Below are 19,293 nucleotides of genomic sequence, written 5' to 3' on the forward strand. Positions count from 1 at the left end.
GAGAGAGAGAGAGTGACAGAAAGAGAGGGTGACAGAGAGAGAGAGAGAGAGACAGAAATAGAGGGTGACAGAGAGAGAGAGGGTGAGAGAGACAGAGAAAGAGACAGAGGGAGGAAGACAGTAAGATAGAGATATAGAAATAGAGACAGAGTATGAGTAACACATACATGGAGACAGAGAGAGAGAAACACAGATAAAGAGTGAGAGAGAGAGAGAGAGACAGAGAGAGAGAGAGAAAGAGACAGAGAGAGAAAGACAGAGAGATAGAGAGATTGAAATAGAGACAGAGAATGAGTAACACAGAAATAGAGACAGAGAGAGAGAAACACAGAGAGAGAGAGTGAGAGAGAGAGAGAGAGAGAGACAGAGAGAGAGAGAGTGTGACAGAGAGGGAGAGAGCCAGAGAGAGAGAAAGAGAGAAACAGAGACGGAGAGCGAGAGAGAGGGGGAGAAAGACTGATAGAGACAGGGAGAAACAGAGAGACAGAAAGAGAGAGAGATAGAGAGAGAGATAGAGAGAGCGAGACAGAGAGAGAGCTAGTTTGGGGATTGATACAGGTCTATGGGGATAGAGCAGGGCAGTGGGATTAGTTTGAGGATTGATACAGGACTATGGGAAGAGAGCGGGGCAGTGGGATTAGTTTGGGGATTGATACAGGGCTATGGGGAGAGAGCGGGGCAATGGGATTATTTTGGGGATTGATACAGGTCTATGGGGAGAGAGCATGGCAGTAGGATTAGTTTGGGATTGATTCAGGACTATAGGGAGAGAGCTGGCCAGTGGGATTAGTTTGGGATTGATACAGGAATATGGGGAGAGAGCGGGGCAGTAGGATTAGTTAGGGGATTGATACAGGACTATGGGGAGAGAGCGGGGCAGTGGGATTAGTTTGGGGATTGACACAGGGCTATGGGGAGAGAGCGGGGCAGTGGGATTAGTTTGGGGATTGACACAGGTCTATGGGGAGAGAGCATGGCAGTGGAATTAGTTTGGGATTGATACAGGACTATGGGGAGAGAGCTGGCCAGTCGGATTAGTTTAGGATTGATACAGGAATATGGGGAGAGATCGGGGCAGTGGGATTAGTTTGGGGATGGATGCAGGACTTTGGGGAGAGAGCGGGGCAGTGGTATTAGTTTGGGGATGGATACAGACTATGGGGAGAGAGCGGGGCAGTAGGATTAGTTAGGGGATTGATACAGGACTATGGGGAGAGAGCGGGGCAGTGGGATTAGTTTGGGGATTGATACAGGGCTATGGGGAGAGAGCGGGGCAGTGGGATTAGTTTGGGGATTGATACAGGGCTATGAGGAGAGCGCGGGGCAGTGGGATTAGTTTGGGGATTGATACAGGACTATGGGTAGAGAGTGGGGCAGTGTGATTATTTTGGAGATTGATACAGGACGATGAGGAGAGAGCGGGGCAGTGGGATTAGTTTGGGGATTGATACAGGACTATGGGGAGAGAGCAGGGCAGTGGGATTAGTTTGAGGATTGATACAGGGCTATGAGGAGAGAGCAGGGCAGTGGGATTAGTTTGGGGATTGATACAGGACTATGGGGAGAGAGCGGGGCAGTGGGATTAGTTTGGGGATTGATACAGGACTATGAGGAGAGAGCGGGGCAGTGGGATTAGTTTGGGGATGGATAGAGGACTATGGGGAGAGAGCAGGGCAGTGGGATTAGTTTGAGGATTGATACAGGACTATGGGGAGAGAGCGGGGCAGTGGGATTAGTTTGGGAATGATACAGGGCTATGGGGAGAGAGCGGGGCAGTGGGATTAGTTTGGGGATTGATACAGGACTATCGGGAGAGTGCGGGGCAGTGGGATTATTTTGGGGATTGATACAGGACTATGAGGAGAGAGCGCGGCAGTGGGATTAGTTTGCGGATGAATACAGGACTATGGGATAGAGAGCGGGGCAGTGGGATTAGTTTGGGGATAGACACAGGACTATGAGTAGAGAGCGGGGCAGTGGGATTAGTTTGGGGATGGATACTGGACTATGGGGAGAGAGCAGGGCAGTGGGATTAGTTTGGGATTGATACAGGGCTATATGGAGATAGCGGGGCAGTGGGATTCGTTTGGGGATTGATACAGGACTACCAGGAGAGAGCGGGGCAGTGGGATTAGTTTGGGGATGGATACAGGACTATGGGGAGAGAGCAGGGCAGTGGGATCAGTTTGAGGATTGATACAGGACTATGGGGAGAGAGCGGGGCAGTGGGATTAGTTTGGGATTGATACAGGGCTATGGGGAGAGAGCGGGGCAGTGGGATTAGTTTGGGGATTGATACAGGGCTATGGGGAGAGAGCGGGGCAGTGGGATTAGTTTGGGGATTGATACAGGACTATGGGGAGATAGCGGTGCAGTGGGATTAGTTTGAGGATTGATACAGGAATATGGGGAGAGAGCGGGGCAGTGGGATTAGTTTGGGGATTGATACAGCACTATCGGGAGAGAGCGGGGCAATGGGATTCGTTTTGGGGATTGATACAGGACTATGAGGAGAGAGCGGGGCAGTGGGATTAGTTTGGGTATGGATACAGCTCTATGGGGAGAGAGCGGGGCAGTGGGATTAGTTTGGGTTAAATTAAGCAACCATTTTACATGAGATGCGTGATGACCATATTACAGCAGGACACGTGTCTGGGTGATCTGTGAACAAACCTGTTTTGCCTGCCTGGGCTCGGGGCTTTGTGTATTGGTCCCAGTCTCTGGGTCCTTCATGTGTTTGAAGAGTTTGAAGTCAGTCACACCTTTGTGAACCATTTCATTCTTTCAGGGCATTGATGGTAAACAACTTCAATCCTGTGTATCTTTGAGGGGGCGACACAATCGTATTTACACCTTATTCAAACCAACAAAACTTGATTCTCCATGTCCTGCCCTGTGAAGATATCCCACCGTTCCACAATGCAGCATTGTCTGAATCAGCCTTTGATCCCATATACTGGTCAATCTAACCCTAACCCTAACCCTGACCCTGACCCTGACCCTGACCCTGACCCTAACCCTAACCCTGATCCTAAACCTAACCCTAACCCTGACCCTGACCCTGACCCTGACCCTAACCCTAACCCTAACCCTAACCCTAACCCTAACATTAACCCTAACCATAACCCTAACCCTAACCCTAACATCTGAAAGAAGGCACATTATATAAGTTAGAAACATAGCGATTTTAGCGAGAGCTTGCGGATGGGCTGTGTGACATGTTGAGCTCCTTCCCCCTTATTTTCAAATACAAATGAAATCAGGACAAGACAAGACATGACTGACTGACTGAGTTTATATAAATATATGTATAAATATTTATATGTGCGTATATTTACATACATTCCCTACTTTTTAACTTTCACAATAAATGTGCTTTTTCTGTTCTGCCTGCATTGGCTCTATTACATTTGACCTCTTTCACAGCACACGCAGCTTCTGTCTGATCCTGCAGAAAGGCATTCGCGACTTTAAAAGATGGCCTTTGTTGCCCACATCTTTCCGCGTGGCTTGTCTTACACCAAGGGCTTAATGTGTTTGGGTATTTACTGACTGCACGCCCTGATTTCCAGTGGATTTCATGCAGTCGCACAGAATACGTTCAATCAAAAATATATAGATTAAGAAACCATTATTTATTTAATTAAATCTAATCAAATTCAATTTTTTGCAATAAAATTGTAAATTTATTTATTTTCTTATTATGATAAATATATATATGTTTTAAATTGTCTTTTTGTCTGGGTTGGTTTTATTTTCCTCCCTCTTTCCTGCTTGTCTATCACCTGTGGCTTCAACAACCGTCCCAGTCCCGCGTGCTCATGATAACCACGCTCAATCACGCACAGCACAATTGCATTCAGGAATGATAGAAATCCCACTTTATTCTTCTGAAAGGGAACTGCTGTCCGTGAAGGGCCATTCTACAGCTGTGTAAGAGGGATGTGCTTCCTGTCCAGGATCATTCGGTGTCTGTTTCAACGGGATGGTTGTCAGTTCCGGTTCATCATTTCCCACTATAAGATGTATTTTCTCATTATCCGGATCATCCTGTACATTTAAAAAGGAGTGTGATTAACAGCTGTGATAACCGAATTGTTAAACTGTTGTGTTTCAAGCTACATTGTCTTTGTCTGTGTCCGTGCACATCCGTATAGCAGAGCATCTGTTCATTATTCAAAATATGCTCATGTTTTCCGATATCCACTCCTTGATTTCACCCTCGTCCCAAATTTGCTCTCAATATAAAAAAGAACGAATGTGATACCGACGGTAGCGGCCGCGAGGCCTAATGGATCAGGTGTATGACTTCGATTGTAACTGTGATGTTATCAGAAGATTGCAGGTTTGAGTCCTGCTGCGGTCAGCTAACATGCCGCGTGATATTTTATATTCTTTGTTTTGATTCTGCCTCAAAACCAATCATCTCATACAGACACTCAGCTGAAGTAAAGGAAGGCTGTTTGCTTTAAGAAGTTAATGGCATATTTTCATCACTGTCGATCTGGTTGCACGGGCAAAACAAGCGGTGAAGTAGACTTTCGTACACATTATTTCTATTTGAATGCAAAAAGTAGGGGATGGATATCTGACTTTGCAGTTAATAGGAGACAAGGTGACTGACATATTGAGGCAATGGACTGCTGATCTCGTATGCCCCCAGCTTCGTCGTTATTGTGTTAAACATTTTCCCCTCGTTTTTTTATTCAATCACATTTCACCTCATTGATAAATTCACCTTTTGCTGACAAGGATGCAGCTCGTTGGTGAAGTAATGTCTCAAAAATAATCACTTCATCAAAGGGAAAACATGAGCAGGACGATGGAGAGGGGGACTCATGAGATCGGTCTCTGAGAGTCAGCACAGGCACGATGGGCCGAATAGCAAACTAACGTCAGAATCGGAGAGCTACATCCCACACTGTCGGAGGCTCGTTGGTCTAGGGGTATGATTCTCGCTTCGGGGTTTTAATAATTGAAATGCGAGAGGTCCAGGGTCCAAATCCCAAACGAACCCTGCCAACTTTAAATCAAAAAACCACTTTTCAGCCGGTCGACAAGTGAGAAAACTGACATGTTTCAAATTAAAACGTCTGATTGCACTCCGTTGTTCATATAGCGTCCAAAAATCCTGGAGATTCCCAGGAGCAAAATGAAACTTACCGAACTGAGTAAAGTTCATGTATTTCAGATGTGCTCTGCTCTGTGTCTCATTGGACAACCGAAACACGGGTTTGATTCCGGACAATACTTGATCAGTATATCGTCCTTCCTCCACGCATGAGCTCACCTCCATTGGGATAAGCATGCATCCAGCATCAATCTCAACTTCAACGTGAAACAGACGCTGCCCTGAATATGAATGCGTCCTGTATCTCGAGTGCTGAAAAGATATGAGAAGCTGGCTTTGGATTTAGTCACTTGGCTGCCAAATGTAAACCGTACAGGAAATCAATCCAGGGTGTCCAACCTGCCTGGTCTGATTAAAAGGCGTTCAAACCCTACATTCCAGGCATGTTATAATGTTCTTGCCTCAACATTCGGTTCAACGTATCGGATTATAAGCACCGCTCCCATTGTCTGCTGATGTCTCTGCTATTCCCACTAACACCTCCTCTGGTCCATCCTTTGTTAATTTATTGCCCACTTACCACCCACTTTGCCTTTTCGCATTGTGCCATTTATTATTCAATCACTCCTACGCTCCACTGTATCACTGGCATTCCCTTTTGTACTTCCTTGCTGCCTATTTTTTTCCAGGCGCTATTTTCGTGGAAAAATCTGTAAACTTTACATTTTTCTTAAAATATCGGAATGATCATCTGACTGAACGTGAGCTCGGGATCTTCATCCACAGAATGTTCACGACCTGCTGAGTTTGACAGAATTCTTTGTTTTTGTTCATTGTGTTCCTGTATCCCTTTTAAGGTGATGTGCTGGTCTGCCCGGGTTCATTCTCTGTCTCTCCAAAATGGTGTGCTATCAATATCGGATCATTATCAAGCTGTTAAAAGGAATGTGCTGTCTGTCCCGGATTTAAAATTTCAAATTTCAAAAACTGCCTTTGGAGGGTGCAGAATTTTTAGTTTGTTGGTGTGTTTGTGTTAGTGAGAGAGTGCGTTGAAACGTTCTGCGCGATCTTACTGTGCATTTAATGACATGGGCGGAAAAATGCATTACATGCAACTTGAAGCCACACTGATTTGATTCAACACGCATTCGGGGACTGCCTGACAAGAGAAGAATCTGCTGTGGGATTTTGCTATTCCACATCTGAAAGAAGGCAAATTATATAAGTTAGAAACATAACAATTTTAGCGAGAGCTTGCGGATGGGCTGTGTGACATGATGAGCTCCTTCCCCCTTATTTTCAAATATTGTACCTTTAAAAAGGAGTGTGATTATCAGCTGTGATAACCGAATTGATAAACTGTTGTGTTTCAAGCTACATTGACGTTGCCTGTGTCAGTGTACATCCACATCGCAGCGCATCTGTTCATTACTCAAAATATGCTCATGTTTCCCGATATCCACTCCTTGATCTGACCTTTGTCCCAAATTTGCTCTCAATATAAAAAACAACAAATTTTGCACAGATGGTAGCTGCCGCGTGGCCTAATGCATAAGCTATCTGACTTCGATTGTAATTGTGATCTTATTCGAAGATTGCAGGTTCGAGTCATGCAGCGGTCAGCTACAGTGCTGTGTGAAATTTTATATTCTTTGTTTTGATTCTGCCTCAAAACCAATCATCTCGGACAGTCACTCACCTGAAGTAAAGGAAGGCTGTTTGCTTTAACAAGCTAATGGCACATTTGCATCACTGTCGATCTGGTTGCACGGGCAAAACAAGCGGTGAAGTAGACTTTCGTGCACATTATTTCTGTTTGAATGCAAAAAGTAGGGGATGGATGTCTAATTTTGCAGTTAATAGGAGACAAGGTGACTGACATATTGAGGCAATGGACTGCTGATCTCGTATGCCCCCAGCTTCGTCGTTATTGTGTTAAACATTTTCCCCTGGTTTTTTTATTCAATCACATTTCACCTCATTGCCAAATTCACCTTTTGCTGACAAGGATGCAGCTCGTTGGTGAAGTAATGTCTCAAAAATAATCACTTCATCAAAAGGGAAAACATGAGCAGGACGATGGAGAGGGGGACTCATGAGATCGGTCTCTGAGAGTCAGCACAGGCACGATGGGCCGAATAGCAAACTACCTCAGAATCTGAGAGCTACAGCCCACACTGTCGGAGGCTCGTTGGTCTAGTGGTATGATTCTCGCTTCGGGGTTTTAATAATTGAAATGCGAGAGGTCCCGGGTTCAAATCCCAAACGAACCCTGCCAACATTTGGTCAAAAAAACAATTTTCACCCGGTCGACAAGTGAGAAAACTGACATGTTTCAAATTAAAACGTGTGATTGTACTCCGTTGTTCATGCAGCGTCCAAAAATCCTGGAGATTCCCAGGAGCAAAGTGAAACTCACCGAACTGAGTAAAGTTCATGCATCTCAGATGTACTCGGCTCTGTGTCTCATTGGACAACAGAAACCCGGGTTTTATTCCGGCCAATACTTGAGCATTGTATCTTCCTTTCTGCACGCATGAGCTCACCTCCATTGGGAAAAGCATGCATTTACCATCAATCTCAACTTCAACGTGAAACAGTCTCTGCCCTGAATATGAGTGCGTCCTGTTTCTCTAGCGCTGAAAATATATGAGAAGCTGGCTTTGGATTTGGTCCCTTGGCTGCCGAATATAAACCGTACAGGAAATCAATCCGGGGTGGCCAACCTGCCTGGTCTGATTAAAAGGCGTTCAAACCCTACATTCCAGGCAAGTTATAGTGTTCTGGCCTCAACATTCGGTTCAACCTATCGGATCATAAGCACCGCTCCCATTTTCTGCTAATGGTTCTGCTGTTCACACTAACACCTCCTCTGGTTCATCCTTTGTTACTTTACTACCCGCTAACCACCCACTTTGCCTCTTCGCATTGTGCCATTTATTATTCAATCACTCCTACGCTCCACTGTATCACAGACATTCCCGTTTGTCCTTCCTCGCTGCCTATTTATTTCCAGGCGCTATTTTCGTGGAAAAATCTGTAAACTTTACATTTTTATTAAAATATCGGAATGATCATCTGACTGAACGTGAGCCCGAGAAATTCATCCACAGAATGTTCACTGCCTGCTGAGTTTTACAGAATGCTTTGTTTTTGTTCATTGTGTTTCTGTATCCCTTTTAAGGTGATGTGCTGGTCTGCCCGGGGTCATTCTATGTCTCTCCAAAATGGTGTGCTATCAATATCGGATCGTTTAAAAGGAATGTGCTGTCTGTCCCGGATTTCAAATTTCAAATTTCAAAAACTGTCTTTGGAGGGTGCAGGATTTTTAGGTTGTTCGTGTGTTTGTTTAAGCGAGGGAGTGCGTTCAAACATTCTGCCCGATCTTACTGTGCATTTCATGTCATGGGAGGAAAAATGCATTGCATGCAACTTGAAGCCACACTGATTTGATTCAACACGTATTCGGGGACTGCCTGACAGGAGAAGAATCAGCTGTGGGATTTTGCTATTCCATATCTGAAAGAAGGCAAATTATATAAGTTAGAAAAATAGCGATTTTAGTGAGAACTTCCGGATGGGCTGTGTGACATGATGAGCTCCTTTCCCCTTATTTTCAAATACAAATCAGATCAAGACAAGACAAGACATGACTGACTGACTGTGTTTATATAAATATATGTATAACTATTTATTTGTGCATATACTTACATATATTCCCTACTTTTTAACTTTCACAATAAATGTGCTTTTTCTGGTCTGCCTGCATTGGCTCTATTACATTTGACCTCTTTCACAGAAAACGCAGCTTCAGTCTGATCCTGCAGAAAGGCACTCGCGACTTTAAAAGATGGCCTTTGTTGCCCACATCTTCCCTCGTGGCTTGTCTTACACCATGGGCTTACTGTGTTTGGGTATTTACTGACTGCACGCCCTGATTTCCAGTGGATTTCATGCAGTCGCACAGACTTTGTTCAATCAAAAATATATAGATTAAGAAATCATTATTTATTTATTTACATCTAATCAAATTCAATATTTTGCAATAAAATTGTAAATTTATTTATTTTCTTATTATGAGAAATATATATATGTTTTAAATTGTCTTTTTGTCTGGGTTGGTTTTACTTCCCTCCCACCTTCCTGCTTGTCTATCACCTGTGGCTTCAAGAACCGTCCCAGCCCCGCGTGGTCCTGAGACCCGCGCTCCTTCACGCATAGCACAATTGCTTTCAGGAATGATAGAAATCCAATTTTGTTCTTCTGAAAGGGAACTGCTGTTCGTGAAGGGCCATTCTACAGCTGTGTAAGAGGGATGTGCTTCCGGTCCAGGATCATTCGGTGTCTGTTTCAACGGGATGCTTGTCAGTTCCGGTTCATCAATTGCCCCTTTAAGACGTATTTTCTCATTATCCGGATCATCCTGTACATTTAAAAAGGAGTGTGATTAACAACTGTGATAACCGAATTGTTAAACTGTTGAGTTTCAAGCTACATTGACTTTGCCTGTGTCCGTGCACATCCATATCGCAGCGCATCTGTTCATGACTCAAGATACTCTCATGTTTTCCGATATCCACTCCTTGATTTCACCCTTGTCCCAAATTTGCTCTCAATATAAAATACAACAAATTTAGCACCGGTGGTACGGCCGCATGGCCTAATGGATAAGGTGTCTGACTTCGATTGTAACTGTGATCTTATCAGAAGATTGCAGGTTCGAGTCTTGCTGCGGTCAGCTATCATGCTGTGTCAAATTTTATATTCTTTGTTTTGATTCTGCCTCAAAACTAACCATCTCGGACAGTAACTCACCTGAAGTAAAGGAAGGATGTTTGCTTTAAGAAGCTAATGGCACATTTTCATCACTGTCGATCTGGTTGCACGGGCAAAACAAGCGGTTAAGTAGACTTTCGTGGACATTATTTCTGTTTGAATGCAAAAAGTAGGGGATGGATGTCTGACTTTGCAGTTAATAGGAGACAAGGTGACTGACAGATTGAGGCAATGGACTGCTGATCCACTATGCCCCCAGCTTCGTCGTTATTGTGTTAAATATTTTCCCCTCGTTTTTTTATTCAATCACATTTCACTTAATTGCCAAATTCACCTTTTACTGACAAGGTTGCAGCTCGTTGGTGAAGTAATATCTCAAAAAATAATCACTTCATCAAAAGGAAAACATTAGCTGGACGATGGAGAGGGGGGACTCATGAGATCGTTCTCTTCGAGTCAGCACAGGCACGATGGGCCGAAGAGCAAACTAACGTCAGAATCTGAGAACTACATCACTCACTGTCGGCGGCTTGTTGGTATGATTTTCGCTTTGGGATTTTAATAATTGAAATGCGAGAGGTCCCGGGTTCAAATCCTGGACGAGCCCTGCCAACTTTTAGTCAAAAAAACACTTCTCAGCAGGTCGACATGTGAGAAAACTGACATGTTTCAAATTAAAAAGTGTGATTGCACTCCGTTGTTCAAACAGCGTCCAAAAATCCTTGAGATTCCCAGGAGCAAAGTGAAACTCACCGAACTGAGTAAAGTTCATGTATTTCAGATGTACTCGGCTCTGTGTCTCATTGGACAACAGAAACCCGGGTTTGATTCCGGCCAATACTTGAGCATTGTATCTTCCTTGATGCACGCATGAGCTCACCTCCATTGGGAAAAGCTTACATTTACCATCAATCTCAACTTCAACGTGAAACAGTCTCTGCCCTGAACATGAGTGCGTCCTGTTTCTCGAGCGCTGAAAATATATGAGAAGCTGGCTTTGGATTTGGTCCCTAGGCTGCCGAATATAAACCGTACTGGAAATCAATCCGGGGTGGCCAACCTTCCTGGTCTGATTAAAAGGCGTTCAAACCGTACATTCCAGGCATGTTATAGTGGCCTGGCCTCAACATTCGGTTCAACGTAAGCACCGCTCCTATTTTCTGCTAATGGTTCTGCTGTTCACACTAACACCTACTCTGGTTCATCCTTTGTTACTTTACTACCCGCTAACCACCCACTTTGCCTCTTCGCATTGTGCCATTTATTATTCAATCACTCCTACGCTCCACTGTATCACAGACATTCCCTTTTGTCCTTCCTCGCTGCCTATTTATTTCCAGGCGCTATTTTCGTGGAAAAATCTGTAAACTTTACATTTTTCTTAAAATATCGGAATAATCATCTGACTGAACGTGAGCCCGGGAAATTCATCCACAGAATGTTCACTGCCTGCTGAGTTTTACAGAATGCTTTGTTTTTGTTCATTGTGTTTCTGGATCCCTTTTAAGGTGATGTGCTGGTCTGCCCGGGGTCATTCTCTGTCTCTCCAAAATGGTGTGCTATCAATATCGGATCGTTTAAAAGGAATGTGCTGTCTGTCCCGGATTTCAAATTTCAAATTTCAAAAACTGCCTTTGGAGGGTGCAGGATTTATAGTTTGTTGGTATGTTTGTGTAAGCGAGGGAGTGCGTGCAAACATTCTGCCAGATCTTACTGTGCATTTCATGTCATGGGAGGAAAAATGCATTGCATGCAACTTGAAGCCACACTGATTTGATTCAACAAGTATTCGGGGACTGCCTGACAGGAGAAGAATCAGCTGTGGGATTTTGCTATTCCATATCTGAAAGAAGGCAAATTATATAAGTTAGAAAAATAGCGATTTTAGTGAGAACTTCCGGATGGGCTGTGTGACATGATGAGCTCTTTTCTCCTTATTTTCAAATACAAATCAGATCAAGACAAGACAAGACATGACTGATTGACTGTGTTTATATAAATATATGTATAAATATTTATTTGTGCATATATTAACATATATTCACTACTTTTTAACTTTCACAATAAATGTGCTTTTTCTGGTCTGCCTGCATTGGCTCTATTACATTTGACCTCTTTCACAGCAAACGCAGCTTCAGTCTGATCCTGCAGAAACGCACTCGCGACTTTAAAGGATGGCCTTTGTTGCCCACATCTTCCCTCGTGGCTTGTCTTACACCATGGGTTTACTGTGTTTGGGTATTTACTGACTGCACGCCCTGATTTCCAGTGGATTTCATGCAGTCGCACAGACTTTGTTCAATCAAAAATATATAGATTAAGAAATCATTATTTATTTATTTACATCTAATCAAATTCAATATTTTGCAATAAAATTGTAAATTTATTTATTTTCTTATTATGAGAAATATATATATGTTTTAAATTGTCTTTTTGTCTGCGTTGGTTTTACTTCCCTCCCTCCTTCCTGCTTGTCTATCACCTGTGGCTTCAAGAACCGTCCCAGCCCCGCGTGGTCCTGAGACCCGCGCTCCTTCACGCACAGCACAATTGCATTGAGGAATGATAGAAATCCAATTTTGTTCTTCTGAAAGGGAACTGCTGTTCGTGAAAGGCCATTCTACAGCTGTGTAAGAGGGATGTGCTTCCGGTCCAGGATCATTCGGTGTCTGTTTCAACGGGATGGTTGTCAGTTCCGGTTCATCAATTGCCCCTTTAAGACGTATTTTCTCATTATCCGGATCATCCTGTACATTTAAAAAGGAGTGTGATTAACAGCTGTGATAACCGAATTGTTAAACTGTTGAGTCTCAAGCTACATTTACGTTGCCTGTGTCCGTGCACATCCATATCGCAGCGCATCTGTTCATGACTCAAGATACTCTCATGTTTTCCGATATCCACTCCTTGATTTAACCCTTGTCCCAAATTTGCTCTCAATATAAAACACAACAAATTTAGCACCGGTGGTACGGCCGCATGGCCTAATGGATAAGGTGTCTGACTTCGATTGTAATTGTGATCTTATCAGCAGATTGTAACTGTGATCTTATCAGAAAATTGCAGGTTCGAGTCTTGCAGCGGTCAGCTATCATGCTGTGTCAAATTTTATATTCTTTGTTTTGATTCTGCCTCAAAACCAACCATCTCGGACAGTAATTCACCTGAAGTAAAGGAAGGATGTTTGCTTTAAGAAGCTAATGGCACATTTTCATCACTGTCGATCTGGTTGCACGGGCAAAACAAGCGGTTAAGTAGACTTTCGTGCACATTATTTCTGTTTGAATGCAAAAAGTAGGGGATAGATGTCTGACTTTGCAGTTAATAGGAGACAAGGTGACTGACAGATTGAGGCAATGGACTGCTGATCCAGTATGCCCCCAGCTTCGTCGTTATTGTGTTAAACATTTTCCCCTCGTTTTTTTATTCAATCACATTTCACCTCATTGCCAAATTCACCTTTTACTGACAAGGATGCAGCTCGTTGGTGAAGTAATATCTCAAAAAATAATCACTTCATCAAAAGGAAAACATTAGCTGGACGATGGAGAGGGGGACTCATGAGATCGTTCTCTTCGAGTCAGCACAGGCACGATGGGCCGAAGAGCAAACTAACGTCAGAATCTGAGAACTGCATCACTCACTGTCGGCGGCTTGTTGGTATGATTTTCGCTTTGGGATTTTAATAATTGAAATGCGAGAGGTCCCGGGTTCAAATCCTGGACGAGCCCTGCCAACTTTTAGTCAAAAAAACACTTCTCAGCAGGTCGACATGTGAGAAAACTGACATGTTTCAAATTAAAAAGTGTGATTGCACTCCGTTGTTCAAACAGCGTCCAAAAATCCTGGAGATTCCCAGGAGCAAAGTGAAACTCACCGAACTGAGTAAAGTTCATGTATTTCAGATGTACTCGGCTCTGTGTCTCATTGGACAACAGAAACCCGGGTTTGATTCCAGCCAATACTTGAGCAGTGTATCTTCCTTTCTGCACGCATGAGCTCACCTCCATTGGGAAAAGCTTACATTCACCATCAATCTCAACTTCAACGTGAAACAGTCTCTGCCCTGAATATGAGTGCGTCCTGTTTCTCGAGCGCTGAAAATATATGAGATGCTGGCTTTGGATTTGGTCCCTTGGCTGCCGAATATAAACCGTACAGGAAATCAATCCGGGGTGGCCAACCAGCCTGGTCTGATTAAAAGGCGTTCAAACCCTACATTCCAGGCATGTTATAGTGTTCTGGCCTCAACATTCGGTTCAACGTATCGGATCATAAGCACCGCTCCCATTTTCTGCTAATGGTTCTGCTGTTACTTTACTACCCGCTTACCACCCACTTTGCTCTTCGCATTGTGCCATTTATTATTCAATCACTCCTACGCTCCACTGTATCACAGACATTCCCGTTTGTCCTTCCTCGCTGCCTATTTATTTCCAGGCGCTATTTTCGTGGAAAAATCTGTAAACTTTACATTTTTCTTAAAATATCGGAATGATCATCTGACTGAACGTGAGCCCGGGAAATTCAGCCACAGAATGTTCACTGCCTGCTGAGTTTTACAGAATGCTTTGTTTTTGTTCATTGTGCTTCTGTTTCCCTTTTAAGGTGATGTGCTGGTCTGCCCGGGGTCATTCTCTGTCTCCCCAAAATGGTGTGCTATCAATATCGGATCGTTTAAAAGGAATGTGCTGTCTGTCCCGGATTTCAAATTTCAAAATTCAAAAACTGCCTTTGGAGGGTGCAGGATTTTTAGTTTGTTCGTGTGTTTGTGTAAGCGAGGGAGTGCGTGCAAACATTCTGCCCGATCTTACTGTGCATTTCCTGTCATGGGAGGAAAAATGCATTGCATGCAACTTGAAGCCACAATGATTTGATTCAACACGCATTCTGGGACTACCTGACAGGAGAAGAATCTGCTGTGGGATTTTGCTATTCCATATCTGAAAGAAGGCACATTATATAAGTTAGAAACATAGCGATTTTAGCGAGAACTTGCGGATGGGCTGTGTGACATGATGAGCTCCTTCCCCTTATTTTCAAATACAAATCAAATCAAGACAAGACAAGACAAGACTGACTGACTGTGTTTATATAAATATATGTATAAATATTTATTTGTGCATATATTTACATATATTCCCTACTTTTTAGCTTTCACAATAAATGTGCTTTTTCTGTTCTGCCTGCATTGGCTCTATTACATTTGACCTCTTTCACAGCAAACGCAGCTTCAGTCTGATCCAGCAGAAAAGCACTCGCGACTTTAAAAGATGGCCTTTGTTGCCCACATCTTCCCTCGTGGCTTGTCTTACACCATGGGCTTACCGTGTTTGGATATTTACTGACTGCACGCCCTTATTTCCGGTGGATTTCATGCAGTCGCACAGACTTTGTTCAATCAAAAATATATAGATTAAGAAATCATTATTTATTTATTTAAATCTAATAAAATTCAATATTTTGCAATAAAATTGTAAATTTATTTATTTTCTTATTATGAGAAATATATATATGTTTTAAATTGTCTTTTTGTCTGGTTTGGTTTTACTTCCCTCCCTCCTTCCTGCTTGTCTATCACCTGTGGCTTCAAGAACCGTCCCAGCCCCGCTTGCTCATGAGATCCGCGCTCCTTCACGCACAGCACAATTGCATTCAGGAATGATATAAATCCCATTTTGTTCTTCTGAAAGGGAACTGCTCTTCGTGAAGGGCCATTCTACAGTTGTGTAAGAGGGATGTGCTTCCGGTCCAGGATCATTCGGTGTCTGTTTCAACGGGATAGTTGTCAGTTCCGGTTCATCAATTGCCCCGTTAAGACGTATTTTCTCATTATCTGGATCATCCTGTACATTTAAAAATGAGTGTGATTAACAGCTGTGATAACCGAATTGTTAAACTGCTGTGTTTCAAGCTACATTGACGTTGTCTGTGTCCGTGCACATCCATATCGCAGCACATTTATTCATTACTGAAAATATGCTCATGTTTTCCGATATCCACTCCTTGATTTCACCCTTGTCCCAAATTTGTTCTCAATATAAAAAACAACAAATTTGGTGCAGTCGATAGCGGCCGCGAGGCCTAATGGATAAGGCGAAAGACTTCGATTGGACCTGTGATGTTATCAGAAGATTGCAGGTTCGAGTCCTGCTGCGGTCAGCTAACACGCCGCGTGGAATTTTATATTCTTTGTTTTGATTCTGCCTCATAGCCAACCATCTCGGACAGTCAGTCACCTGAAGTAAAGGAAGGCTGTTTGCTTTAAGAAGCATATGGCTCATTTTCAATACTGTCGATCTGGTTGCACGGGCAAAACAAGCGGTGAAGTAGACTTTCGTGCACATTTTTTTCTTTTTGAATGCAAAAAGTAGGGGATGGATGTCTGACTTTGTAGTTAATAGGAGACAAGGTGACTGACAGGTTCAGGCAATGGGCTGCTGGTCCAGTATGCCCCCAGCTTCGTCGTTATTGTGTTAAACATTTTCCCCTCGTTTTTTTTATTCAATCACATTTAACCTCATCGCCAAATTCACCTTTTACTGACAAGGATGCAGCTCGTTGGTGAAGTAATGTCTCAAAAAATAATCACTTCATCAAAGGGAAAACATTAACAGGACTATGGAGAAGGGGACTCATGAGATCGGACTCTGAGAGACAGCACAGGCACGATGGGCCGAATAGCAAACTAACGTCAGAATCTGAGAGCGATGTATTTCACAGGCGGCGGCTCGTTGGTCTAGGCGTATGATTCTCGCTTAGGGGTTTTAATAATTGAAATGCGAGAGGTCACGACGAGCCTTGCCAACTTTTAGTTAAAAAAACACTTCTCAGCCGGTCGACATGTGAGAAAACTGACATGTTTCAAATTAAAAAGTGTGATTGCACTCCGTTGTTCAAACAGCGTCCAAAAATCCTGGAGATTCCCAGGAGCAAAGTGAAACTCACCGAACTGAGTAAAGTTCATGTATTTCAGATGTACACGGCTCTGCGTCTCATTGGACAACAGATACCCGGGTTTGATTCCGGCCAATACTTGAGCAGTGTATCTTCCTTTCTGCACGCATGAGCTCACCTCCATTGGGAAAAGCTTACATTCACCATCAATCTCAACTTCAACGTGAAACAGTCTCTGCCCTGAATATGAGTGCGTCCTGTTTCTCGAGCGCTGAAAATATATGAGAAGCTGGCTTTGGATTTGGTCCCTTGGCTGCCGAATATTAACCGTACAGGAAATCAATCCGGGGTGGCCAACCTGCCTGGTCTGATTAAAAGGCGTTCAAACCCTACATTCCAGGCATGTTATAATGTTCTGGCCTCAACATTCGGTTCAACGTATCGGATCATAAGCACCGCTCCCATTTTCTGCTAATGGTTCTGCTGTTCACACTAACACCTCCTCTGATTCATCCTTTGTTACTTTACTACCCGCTTACCACCCACTTTGCCTCTTCGCATTGTGCCATTTATTATTCAATCACTCCTACGCTCCACTGTATCACAGACATTCCCGTTTGTCCTTCCTCGCTGCCTATTTATTTCCAGGCGCTATTTTCGTGGAAAAATCTGTAAACTTTACATTTTTCTTAAAATATCGGAATGATCATCTGACTGAACGTGAGCCCGGGAAATTCATCCACAGAATGTTCACTGCCTGCTGAGTTTTACAGAATGCTTTGTTTTTGTTCATTGTGCTTCTGTTTCCCTTTTAAGGTGATGTGCTGGTCTGCCCGGGGTCATTCTCTGTCTCCCCAAAATGGTGTGCTATCAATATCGGATCGTTTAAAAGGAATGTGCTGTCTGTCCCGGATTTCAAATTTCAAAATTCAAAAACTGCCTTTGGAGGGTGCAGGATTTTTAGTTTGTTCGTGTGTTTGTGTAACCGAGGGAGTGCGTGCAAACATTCTGCCCGATCTTACTGTGCATTTCCTGTCATGGGAGGAAAAATGCATTGCATGCAACTTGAAGCCACAATGATTTGATTCAACACGCATTCTGGGACTGCCTGACAGGAGAAGAATCTGCTGTGGGATTTTGCTATTCCATATCTGAAAGAAGGCACATTATATAAGTTAGAAACATAGCGATTTTAGCGAGAACTTGCGGATGGGCTGTGTGACATGATGAGCTCCTTCCCCTTATTTTCAAATACAAATCAAATCAAGACAAGACAAGACAAGACTGACTGACTGTGTTTATATAAATATATGTATAAATATTTATTTGTGCATATATTTACATATATTCCCTACTTTTTAACTTTCACAATAAATGTGCTTTTTCTGTTCTGCCTGCATTGGCTCTATTACATTTGACCTCTTTCACAGCACACGCAGCTTCTGTCTTATCCTGCAGAAAAGCACTCGCGACTTTAAAAGATGGCATTTGTTGCCCACATCTTCCCTCGTGGCTTGTCTTACACCATGGGCTTACTGTGTTTGGGTATTTACTGACTGCACGCCCTTATTTCCAGTGGATTTCATGCAGTCGCACAGACTTTGTTCAATCAAAAATATATAGATTAAGAAATCATTATTTATTTATTTAAATCTAATAAAATTCAATATTTTACAATAAAATTGTAAATTTATTTATTTTCTTATTATGAGAAATATATATATGTTTTAAATTGTCTTTTTGTCTGGTTTGGTTTTACTACCCTCCCTCCTTCCTGCTTGTCTATCACCTGTGGCTTCAAGAACCGTCCCAGCCCCGCTTGCTCATGAGACCCGCGCTCCTTCACGCACAGCACAATTGCATTCAGGAATGATAGAAATGCCATTTTGTTCTTCTGAAAGGGAACTGCTCTTCGTGAAGGGCCATTCTACAGTTGTGTAAGAGGGATGTGCTTCCGGTCCAGGATGTTTGTCAGTTCCGGTTCATCAATTGCGCTTTTAAGACGTATTTTCTCATTATCCGGATCATCCTGTACATTTAAAAATGAGTGTGATTAACAGCTGTGATAACCGAATTGTTAAACTGTTGTGTTTCAAGCTACATTGACGTTGTCTGTGTCCGTGCACATCCCTATCGCAGCACATTTATTCATTACTGAAAATATGCTCATGTTTTCCGATATCGACACCTTGATTTCACCCTTGTCCCAAATTTGTTCTCAATATAAAAAACAACAAATTTGGTGCAGTCGCCAACGGCCGCGAGGCCTAATGGATAAGGCGAAAGACTTCGATTGGACCTGTGAAGTTATCAGAAGATTGCAGGTTCGAGTCCTGCTGCGGTCAGCTAACACGCCGCGTGAAATTTTATATTCTTTGTTTTGATTCTGCCTCACAGCCAACCATCTCGGACAGTCAGTCACCTGAAGGAAAGGAAGGCTGTTTGCTTTAAGAAGCATATGGCTCATTTTCATCACTGTCAATCTGGTTGCACGGGCAAAACAAGCGGTGAAGTAGACTTTTGTGCACATTTTATTCTTTTTGAATGCA

General features: G+C 43.1%; 1 non-coding gene across 1 annotated transcript; it reads left to right on the forward strand.

The window, feature by feature from the left end:
* Nucleotides 1-9,720: 9,720 nt before the first annotated feature.
* Nucleotides 9,721-9,809, forward strand: trnar-ucg (transfer RNA arginine (anticodon UCG)). The gene is given in 2 exon segments: nt 9,721-9,757; nt 9,774-9,809. It is a non-coding gene; the product is annotated as a tRNA-Arg (tRNA).
* Nucleotides 9,810-19,293: the final 9,484 nt, after the last annotated feature.

Source organism: Pristiophorus japonicus, unplaced genomic scaffold (assembly GCF_044704955.1).
Source record: "Pristiophorus japonicus isolate sPriJap1 unplaced genomic scaffold, sPriJap1.hap1 HAP1_SCAFFOLD_100, whole genome shotgun sequence".
NCBI lineage: Eukaryota > Metazoa > Chordata > Chondrichthyes > Pristiophoridae > Pristiophorus > Pristiophorus japonicus.